Genomic DNA, 11,137 nt, shown 5'->3' with positions numbered 1-11,137 from the left:
AGTAGAAGCAATCATCGACGACAAACCGTGGTATCACGACATCAAGAACTTTCTTCAAAAGCAAGAGTACCCTCTTGGGGCGTCAAAGAAAGATAGAAAGACTTTGAGAAAGTTAGCTTGTAGATTCTTCCTGAATGAAGATGTTCTGTACAAGAGAAACTTCGACATGGTTCTGCTCAGATGCGTTGACAGAAAAGAAGCAGAAATAATCATGAGAGAAATACATGAAGGTTCCTTTGGTACTCACACCAATGGACATACCATGACAAGGAAAATACTGAGAGCAGGATATTATTGGCTGACGATGGAGTCAGATTGCTACCAGTACGCAAAGAGGTGTCACAAATGCCAGATCTACGCCGATAGAATTCATGTGCCACCATCTCTTCTCAACATACTCTCTTCCCCTTGGCCTTTCTCCATGTGGGGAATCGACATGATTGGAATGATCGAGCCAAAAGCGTCCAACGGACATCGCTTCATCTTGGTAGCTATAGACTATTTCACCAAATGGGTTGAAGCAGCTTCATATGCAAACGTTACAAGATAAGTTGTCGTTAGGTTTATCAAGAATCACATCATCTGTCGCTACGGCATTCCTAACAAGATAATCACTGACAATGGGTCAAATTTGAATAACAAAATGATGAAGGAGCTTTGTGAAGAATTCAAGATCGAGCATCACAACTCATCTCCTTACAGACCAAAGATGAATGGAGCTGTAGAAGCAGCTAACAAAAACATCAAGAAAATCATTCAGAAGATGGTCATCACTTACAAAGATTGGCATGAAATGCTCCCGTATGCTCTTCATGGTTACCGTACATCAGTACGTACTTCGACTGGAGCAACTCCTTTCTCCCTTGTATATGGCATGGAGGCAGTCCTACCAATAGAGGTTGAGATTCCATCAATGAGGGTCTTGATGGAAGCAAAGTTAACAGAAGCCGAGTGGTGTCAAAGCAGATTCGATGAATTGAACTTAATCGAAGAAAAGCGCATGACAGCTTTATGCCACGGTCAGCTATATCAACAAAGAATGAAGAAAGCTTTCGACAAAAAAGTTCGACCTCGCACAATCAAAGAAGGCGACCTTGTACTCAAAAAGATTCAATCTTTTCTCACAGATTCGAGAGGGAAATGGACTCCCAATTATGACGGCCCCTACGTGGTCAAGAGAGCTTTCTCAGGAGGAGCCTTAATACTCACGACTATGGATGGAGAAGAATTCACCCGTCCTGTGAACGTCGACGCAGTCAAGAAATACTTCGCCTAAATAAACAAAAGAACAGCTCGCTAAGTTGAAAACTCGCAAAGAGCGGCTTAGGCAAAAAAGAGCGTCTCGATGAATCGAAAACCCGAAAGGGCGATTCAGGCAAAAGTTAGAGACATAAAAAATTAAATAATCAATCCCGGTAGACTTAAAACCCGAAAGGGGTAGTTTACGCAAAAGTTAGGGATATATGGCAAGTAACTGTGTTCAGGACAAACTCGATCATTCAAAATCCATAGCGGAGTATTCATCAGCAGTAGGTCATCTTCTATGAAGCACGAATACAGCGCAACTCGGAGTGGAAGGGAAAGATAACGGTCGTCACGTTTCATCGTAGCCCTTTTCCCGAAAAATTACCAATTTCCAACTTTGTAAATACTCCATGGAATTAAGCATTTGGCTGATTACCATTCCATAAATAATAATTTGAGCCTTGTGCTTTTCTTTGCAATCTAGTCTTATTCAGTTTCTTGAAATGCATTTCAAATTTAAACAGTCATTTTTCTTGAAACAAATGTTTTCATAAAATAAAATGAATTTACTTGCAAAAATAAAGGTGAAATTTCTTTCTGAGGTTTACAAACAATAGGAAGAATGCAAACAGTTGCTCCGAGAACGGTTGAGACTCCGGGAACCAAGATTTCCCCATGAGGTCGCTTTGCGAACATCTCCCGATGACGGATCTTCACTTCAATTCATATTACTCATTTCGGACAGCGGACAACTGATAACCAGGTATTCCCAACAGAGTTCGAACTACAAGAAGAGGACATTATCTGATCAACAAGATTCAAGTCGTATCATAGGATTTTTCATCCGCGACAATTCTATTCACATTCACTTTACATTTTATGATTGTCATAATATTCATGCATACATTGTAACTGCATAGTCGAGTCAGGCTTTGATCATGTGAATGCCCGAGTCTTTGAGGCATGAACTCAAGTTTCCCCTGTAAGTTCTGGAGAAACTTTTTCCTTCAAGACGACAATTCATACACAAGGACTTCCCCAAGCAAGTCAACAAATGGCAGTCTCCCTCAAAGAGATAGTTTGTTCACTTTTGGAATTCCTCAGCCGAGATTCTCCCGCAGAGCGACACTCGACAGTCTTCTTCAGATAAGATAGTCTGCTTCGCATTTTGGAATTCCCTACAGGGCCGATGAGCGGTTCTCTTCTCCAAGAAGTGTGGATTCCCCGACATAATTGACAAGTGGTAGTTTTTCCTCCTGGAAAACAATTTGGTATTTCCCCAGCAGGATCAAGAGATGCCACTTTCCGTCAAAGAAAATATTTCAGAATCTCCCAGCAGATCGACAAATGATCCCCAGCGGAGTCAGTGAATGGCAGTCTCTTTCAGCAAAAGACAGTTCACTTACTTTTTTGAGCAGAAGTAACGAATGGCAGCCTTCTTCATGAAGACAGTTCGTTTCGCTTAAAGATTCCTCAACAAAGTTAGCAAATGGCAGTCTCTTTCAGCAGAAGACAGTTTGCTCACTTTCTTTCACGGCAGGGTCAACAAATGGCAGTCTCCTAGTAGAAGACAGTTTGTTCCCCTAGCAATTGGCAAATGGCAGTCTTTCCCCAAGGAAAGATAGTTTGTCTGTTAAATACTCAAGAAATCGACAAATGGCAGTTTCTTCAAACAGTTTGTCTGTTTCTGGGATGTTTCATCCTCTTCAGAGTTGACAAATGGCAGTTTTCCTCCTAGGAAAACAGTTTGTTAGTTCCCCTCAGAGTCGACGAATGGCAGTTTTCCTCTTAGGAAAACAGTTTGTTGGTTCCCCGGCATCAGTCGACGAATGGCGGTTTTCACCCCGAAAACAGTTCGTCCGCCTTCAAACAAAGTCATTAGCCCCTCAAAAGATCATGAGGCCATATGACATTCTTTCAAAGACGTCAAGTCAAAAGGGAAGACGGTGAAGTTTCTTTACTACCATCAAATGGCGTCTCATCTCTAAGTGCTGATGAGAAGTTTGATGAGGAAACAAACCATTGAAGTTTCTTTACTACCATCAAATGGCGTCTCATCTCCAAGTGCTGATGAGAAGTTTGATGAGGAAACAAACCATTGAAGTTTCTTTACTACCATCAAATGGCGTCTCATCTCCAAGTGCTGATGAGAAGTTTGATGAGGAAACAAACCATTGAAGTTTCTTTACTACCATCAAATGGCGTCTCATCCCCAAGTGCTGATGAGAAGTTTGATGAGGAAACAAACCCTTGAAGTTTCTCTACTACCGTCAAATGGTATCTCATCTCCAAGTGCTGATGAGAAGTTTGATGAGGAAACAAACCTTTGGAAATTTTCTCTTTATCTGAGATATTGTCCAAACACGACTGAGACCAGTTTCGAGATATGGACATCCGAAACAAGGGGGAGGTTGTTTGCCTTTTTCTAAGTATCAACAATTAGTTAAAGAAGATGGATTGCGCATCCGACATTGCCATCCATTCACCAGAGTCCACATCAAGTATTTCTACAGAAGTTTGTCTCCTCATCCCCCGCCAAGTGCGACAACGGGATCAAGTCATGCAAAGATTTTATCAATTACAACATCTCAGGAGCGCCCAAAATTCGGGCATTCTTTGATATTTAAGTCTCTTTCACGCAGGAGAGATCGAGATATCAATCTCTCTCCCTCCAGATGAAAGAAACTTAAATAGGGGCATCTGTCATACCCTAATTTTTGACCCCCCTGAGATGACATATCTTCAGGGTTTTCATCAAGTCAAAGCAAGTACCCGGAGCAGCCTGGCATTCAATCAAGGATGTTCAAAGACAAGAAAACTCAGGCAAAGGATCAATCAATAGAAGAATTAGTCTCTAATACAATCATAAGACTCAAGAGTTTCATTTTTTCACCTATGATTGATTAGACACCCAGTCATCTGAGTACAGGTTTACTCAGGTCACCAGACTAGGTTCTTTTTAGCCTATCAAGGACTAAAATCAGGGATCACCTTTGGGAAACCCTAAAAAGCCCTAGGGGATCATTCAAAGACATCAATCATCTTCAAATAGCTCATATGACAAGATCCACTGGACATCACACCTCAATTCAAAGTCTACAGTCATTATCTTCATATGGTCGACAATCAAGGGTTTTTGACCTAATTCACCAGGATAGTTGACTTTTAATCAGAGGCATGGATCCAAAACTCAAGACATGATTCAAGAACATCTACTACCTCAATATAATCCATTTACATCACTCATCTGAGGAGAAGATCTTGATTCTACACAAAAGTCCCAAAATCTCACCTTATATGGAAAAAGTCAACTGTATGGGATCACCTTTGACTTTTAACATTTTTGGTCAAACCATGACTTTCAAGGATCAATATCATCAATATATGGATATTAAAGTCATTTGACCAAAGAAATTCAAAGAGATTCACCAAGGAGCAAAAAAGTCGGGAATTAGGGTTTTTGAGGGCATTGTGGGAACTCAAAATTTCACCTACACAACTCAAAAAACTTCCAACATGAAAGTTGTAGATCTTGCAAAATAAAACAACATCTTACATAGGAACTTTTTTCAAAAAATCAATCATTTAAGAGTTTTGGAAATTTTGGAGTTTTAGGTCATAAACACTTAGAAAATTTTCTAAGTGTTTTAACCTAGTTTTCTTCCAACTTTGGCCTCATTTTTCACATATTTGCCAAAGGATTCTGAAGAAACTCCAAACTAATGATTTGAAGTAGATGTTTAGGGATTTCCAAATTGTGTTCAACCTTCTCCAAATTCATTTTGAGCTAGGAGTTATGCTTGTTCAAAGTTGGCCTCATGAAGTGAAATTATAGGTCATGCATCATTTTTGAACTTTGCAATTTTGTGCACATGACCTCAATTATGGATGCTACACGACCCATAACACATCTGAAAACATGCCATGCATTCATTTTCACCATGCCATGATAATTGAGGAAGATTCCTAAAACAAGAACATGTGATTATGTAATGATTACATTTGAGAATTTATGGCAAATTGATGAATCACCCAAGGAATATTCTCACCAACCAATTAGAGATCACTTTGTATCTGAAATGTTCCCTAAGATCAGATAGAATCAATGGATAGGGAGCTGGCTCAAAAATGCAATGATCACACTTGGATATTCTTTGAAATTTCTTCATGGCTAAGAAACCAAATTCACTTCACTAAGCAAGCTCACCCTCTCAATCAGTACTAAATCATTTGCCTATAAATAGGAGAGCATACCTCAGTAGAAAAACACACCAAAGCAACCATATTCCTTGCTTTCTCTTTCTCTTCTCATGCTTATGGTTTTTCAAAGTTCTTTGGCAAGAAGAATCGTTTTCTTCAAACCAAAACTTATCTTTGGAAAGTAAGCATTCTAACATCACAAAGGGGTTCATTTGAGGTGATCCAAGCACCTGGATCACTTCTGTAAGTGGAGGAACGCCATTGTTGCTCTCACTTTGGAGCTGTTGCAGTTGGAGGTCCATAGAGCAATTCAGAAGGTTTCCAACAAAGCCAAGCATCCAGACACGTTCCTCTGGTCATAGTGAAGCTGTTCAGATGGCTGCAGCTCATCTGTAACTCAAGATTCATCACTCTCCATGTCCACTTGAAGCTCAAATCGAGGGAGGTCCATAGAGCAATTCAGGAGAATTGAAGTCACAATAAGCATTCAGTTAGCATCACTGAGTCACAAGGAAGCTTTTGGGATCATTCATACAAACCCAGGTGCTCTCTAACATCCTCACGACCTTCATTTTCAGAGGTAAGTTTCTCAACTCCATCTCTTTGATTCGTGTATCTTTCTGGCTAAAACTCAACACCATTCTATTCAGCATCATAAGAGGATTAAAAACCCTCTATCATCAGTCATTTATGCTTCAGTATAGTCATTTAATTTGAATTCCAAATTTTAGGGTTCTTCACGTATTTTAGATAATTCAGTAGATATAGTTAATATAAATTCATAATAGCTACATATCTAGAATCGTGAGTGAATTTAGAGCAAGTTTGGTCTTTATATCATTGCAAATGGTTGAGAATTGAGAGAGTTCAGAAATTCAAATCGTTGGAGCTTGAGGAAGAAGATGACAATGGTGGTGGCGCGCAAATTTCAAACCTCAGGGCAGAGTTTATTTTATATTTAATGATAGGTGTTTCATAAACGACTGAATAACTTGCCCAGTGGCCACACATGCGCTCTTAGTCTCCTCATGCCTCAAGTCTGGGGTTCGAATCCCCCTCGCCCCAGACTTTTTGTTTCTTTTATTTTTCCATGATTTACCACTTGTTTGAAAATATAATGAACTGGATGTGTGACAATAACACCAAGCGCGCGTTGGCCCAGTGGTGTTATTTTGGGTTAGTGACTTGGAGGGCGTGAGTTCAATCCCTCTAGGTGACAAAACATTATTTTTTATCACTTATTTCCTTCACTTTTCTCACAACTTCACACAATTAATTAACCTATCAAATTAAATCATTTTCACTTCATTTTTCACACACTTGTTATTTAATATGTCTATTTTGTAAATAATAAAAAAAAATCATAAAAAACATTATTTATTTCATATATTTTTATTAGGTTTAAAATAGTATGTTTTAAATGTTTTCTCAAATACTTTAAAATATATATTTTCATTTTGTTTTAACCTAATTACTTTGTGAATAATTTTATGATAAAATCCTAATTATTTAGGTCTTAATTAGGTATAGATTTCATCTTTGCCTTAATTAAGTTGACTTTTGTCAATTTGCAAAAACTGTTTTCAATCTCCGATCAAACAGATGATTAAGGGTTTTCAAACAACAAAACCTTATATATCATTTCAATCATTTTCAACTGTTTCTCATAAACAGTAAATCATTTTTCAAGTGGGCCTCTAATAGAGTGTAAGACCCAACACCTTCTTTCTTTTCATAGTTTGTTTTCAAAAACTGTATTTTCAAAATCTTCTTTCTGTTTTCAAAACATTCTTCTGGTATTTGAAGGGCATTATTCCCGGTGAAACTCTTCAGATACCTATGTGACCTTTGTCCATCTTCACTTCTTCTGTTTTCAAAAACCCTTAACTGTTTATCATAAATATTCAACTGTCATCAACAAAACAACAAAAATACTGGTAAGGCTTTGTACATACTTCTTCAAAGGCCTCCACTCCATCCAGGTTAGGCTTTACAAGCTTTCAATTTACAGTCTTTATTTAAATTACTGTCAAATATAAACTGTACATATATTTTTTTAGAACTACGTTTGAGTGTAAACCCTAGGACAGTTAAACTATATATATATATATATATTATAGGAATATGACCTAGGATTGAGAATGTCTTCCCGGTGAAGGCTCTTTCCTAATTAGAGATCTGTAGTTCAAACCCCCAAGATGAATTATTCCCGGTGAAACATCTTGGCGAAAACCTTAGAATCCAAAAAAATAGGACACATCCACCCAAAGAGGAATTCTTCCCGGTGAAACCTCTTACCCATTTGCTTAGAGCCAAAATAAGTTCAAAACTACATAGCTTTCTCTTGTGCTATAACAAGGACCCTCGATTAGCCTCCTCTTGGGCTTTGTACAAGGACCCACAGGCTTCTTAAAAGCATTTCCAGCTTCCTCTTGAGCTTGTATACAAGGACCCATCAGGTTTCTTATAAACATAGGAACAGGTCTTTAGTTACCTTTTAGTCTACCCTGGTGAGTTTCTTCCAATTTAAACCAGACTTTTAACAAGCTAAGTTTGTCTCGATTTTACATTGAGTACACTTTTGGAATGAGAGACATGGACAGTCTCTGTCACCCTTATCTTCATCAATTTTCTTTAGCAGATTCTAGGATCCATGTTTGCTTATCCTCAGTAAGAGTCAGCCTTCATCTTGGGCTTTAAACAAGAAGTCTCCACTAGATAATCTTTCTGCCACTCATTTCAGTCAAAAACCCCTGGAAAGGGTTAGCTTCCACACATTCCTTCATTTCAACAAAAATCCCTGGAAAGGGTTAGCCTCCAACACATTCCTTCATTTCAACAAAAACCCCTGGAAAGGGTTAGCCTCCAAAATCAATCCTTCAAATCCAAAGATTCATTCTCTTAGGAGAAAATTTCCCCAAAAGAGTCAAAATCCCTGGAAAGGGTCAGTCTCCAAAAACATAATAAAAACAGTCTTTTAACAAACAATTTTCTCCAGCTGAGTCAAAATCCCTGGAAAGGGTTAGCTTCCAAAGAAAAACAGTCTTTTAACAAATAAACTCTCCAGTAGAGTCAAAACCAACAAAAATAGTTAGCCTCAACCTTGGGCTTCATACAAGGCACCAAACGATAAAACTCCCCTGTCAAGAGTCAGCCTCAACCTTGGGCATTGTACAAGGCAGATAATAGAGTCTCCCCAGTGAGTTCTTCATCATTCAGTAGCCACAACCTTGGGCTTTGTACAAGGCAGATTAAACCATATTTTCATGTGTCAAAGATTCCTAACACCTAGGATCTTTTCCCCATAGAGTCATCCATACTCAGTTTATTTAAGAGTCAGCCACAACCTTGGGCTTTGTACAAGGCAGAAAATAATGTTTTCCCTAGCTAGAGTCAGCCTCAATTCTGGGCTTTGTACAGAACACTAAATAAAATCCATCAAATAAACACTCTCCAATTAGAGTCAGCCTCAACTCTGGGCTTTGTACAGAACACCAAAAACTCCTAGTTTAAATTCTCCTCAGTAGAGTTATCATTTCATAAGTCAATAAATAAATCAAAAAGCCTCAAGCTTGGGCCTCATACAAGCCAACTAAAGTCAAATCTTTCATACAGTAGATAGACATAGCTTATCTCTATAGAGATATATTTTTACTACTCTACCACATTCAATCAAACAAACATTTCAACATTTCAATTTCAATTTCAATCAAAGTCTCCCATTTAGGACTCTGAAAGACATGCTCTGGCACATCCCCAGACTTGTACACTTTCCCTAATTTGGATGAGCATCTTTCTTTCATTCAAGAGATACTAGCATACTTGCAAACACACAAGTAAGGTCACTCTCTTAATGAAATGAATCCAGTTATTCTGTCACTCTTTCAAGATGTTTGTGGTAGAATAGTACAAATACCTCTCTGTAAAGATGATTTCATGTCTCTTTACTGTAAACAAAGATTTAATTCAAGCTTCAACCTTGAGCTTTAAGCAAGGCACCAAAAATCATTAATTTCCCTAGTTAGTTCCCCGAACTACATTAAGCTCTGACTTCCACTAGGGATATGTAGGCATGAGGTTCACAAGGAATCTCAGCGAGCTAATAAAATACCAAAAATAGTCAGTTTGTCTATCTTTCTGTCTTTCTTTAATCAATTCAATTCCTTCTCCTAACACAAAGGAGAAACTTTCCCAATCATTAGCAATAAACACAATCACAAATGACACAGAGAAGGTTCCTGTAGAGTACTACAGATATGTAGGGTGTTTAAACACTTCCCTATGTATAACCGACCCCGCGGACTCCAGAATTTCTAGTCTAGGTGAAATCCTCACACTTAGCAAACTCTTAGGGTTTAGTTGAGATCTTTTTTTCCCTTTCCTACTCGTAGGACAATAAGAAAGTTCGTGTGATATCGTAGGAAGAACTGAAACAAAATTCCTCCCACCCCGGGCGCATTCTCCTTCCAAATTTCGAGTGAAGGGTCTAGCGTGCCGTCCTCCCAAGTGAAACGGGGAGGTAAAAAAAACGACACCACAGTTATCAAAAAACAAAGGATACGACAAACTTTAAGAATGACGATTAATAACCCATGCTACAAATAATAACATATAGATGATTGGGAGTGTAAACAACTCAGGTCCACATTTTTCAGGACTATGCAGACAGAAGAAGGACATGATTACCACCACGACGGTGATGACCATAAGAAAACAAGTTTCCATCCGCTTCGCGATTTTTGTCGGGGAAGAAGAGAGAATGAATATGAAGTAGAAATTTGAGAGATGAGTTAGAATTTGATGTGAGATTTTATGGAAAAAATGAGAGGTATTTATAGAATGAAAATAAGGATAGAGACGTTGGGGAATGAAGTGATTCCGTACAAAAAGGAAAATTTGAGTGGAAGTAGGATTTGAAAGAAAGTGTATGGTAGGGTTTGAAAAAAGAGATGTATAGAATAAAGTTAGGATTTGATTTTGAAAGAAAGAGATTTGAAAAAGATTTTGAAAATAATAGAATATAGTACAAAAATTAGTGGGAAACAAAAGTTAATAATAATTTACTTGTTACCAGTACAGTCTGAATCCCCGGACTCTGCGCCTGCAAAAGATTTATTTCTGTGCCAATTGCGTCAGTACTATTTATCTGTAAATAAATCCCAAATAAATAGCGTGTGTGAAGTAATAAACAGTACTTGGCGTTCGTGTAAGAATGAATTCAACAGCGAGCCAAAATACCGTATAAGAAAAATTCTAAAAACCAAGTATTCATAAATTAGGATATTTATGGAATAAAAATCCAAGATTATATGAAACTCCCAATTTTTAGACAGAAGTCTGTTGCCTTCTTTTTTTGAACAAAGATGCGGGCAAATTTTGGGGTATAACAGTTGCCCCTATTCAATCTTCTTAAACCTGAAGAGATTGTTTGAAATCTGAAGGTAGAAGATGATTGAATATTTTAAATGCCCTGAAAATTTGCACTTACCTCCACCGGAAGAGATGTTGGAAATTGCTTTTGAATGTTGTCTGAGAAATTTTGTTGGCAGATCGAAACATTACCTGGGATGGACTTTCAGATGCCATCTGGAAAATGTGTTGATGGTTTGTTCATTAGAATGAATCCAATGATTATATCTTGATGAAGGATTTGAAAACCTCTGCGTTGACTGTTTCGGAACCGTCCGAGGTT

This window comes from Vicia villosa, linkage group LG4, assembly GCF_029867415.1.
Source record: "Vicia villosa cultivar HV-30 ecotype Madison, WI linkage group LG4, Vvil1.0, whole genome shotgun sequence".
In the NCBI taxonomy this organism is placed as follows: domain Eukaryota; kingdom Viridiplantae; phylum Streptophyta; class Magnoliopsida; order Fabales; family Fabaceae; genus Vicia; species Vicia villosa.
This window is presented reverse-complemented; position numbering follows the sequence as displayed.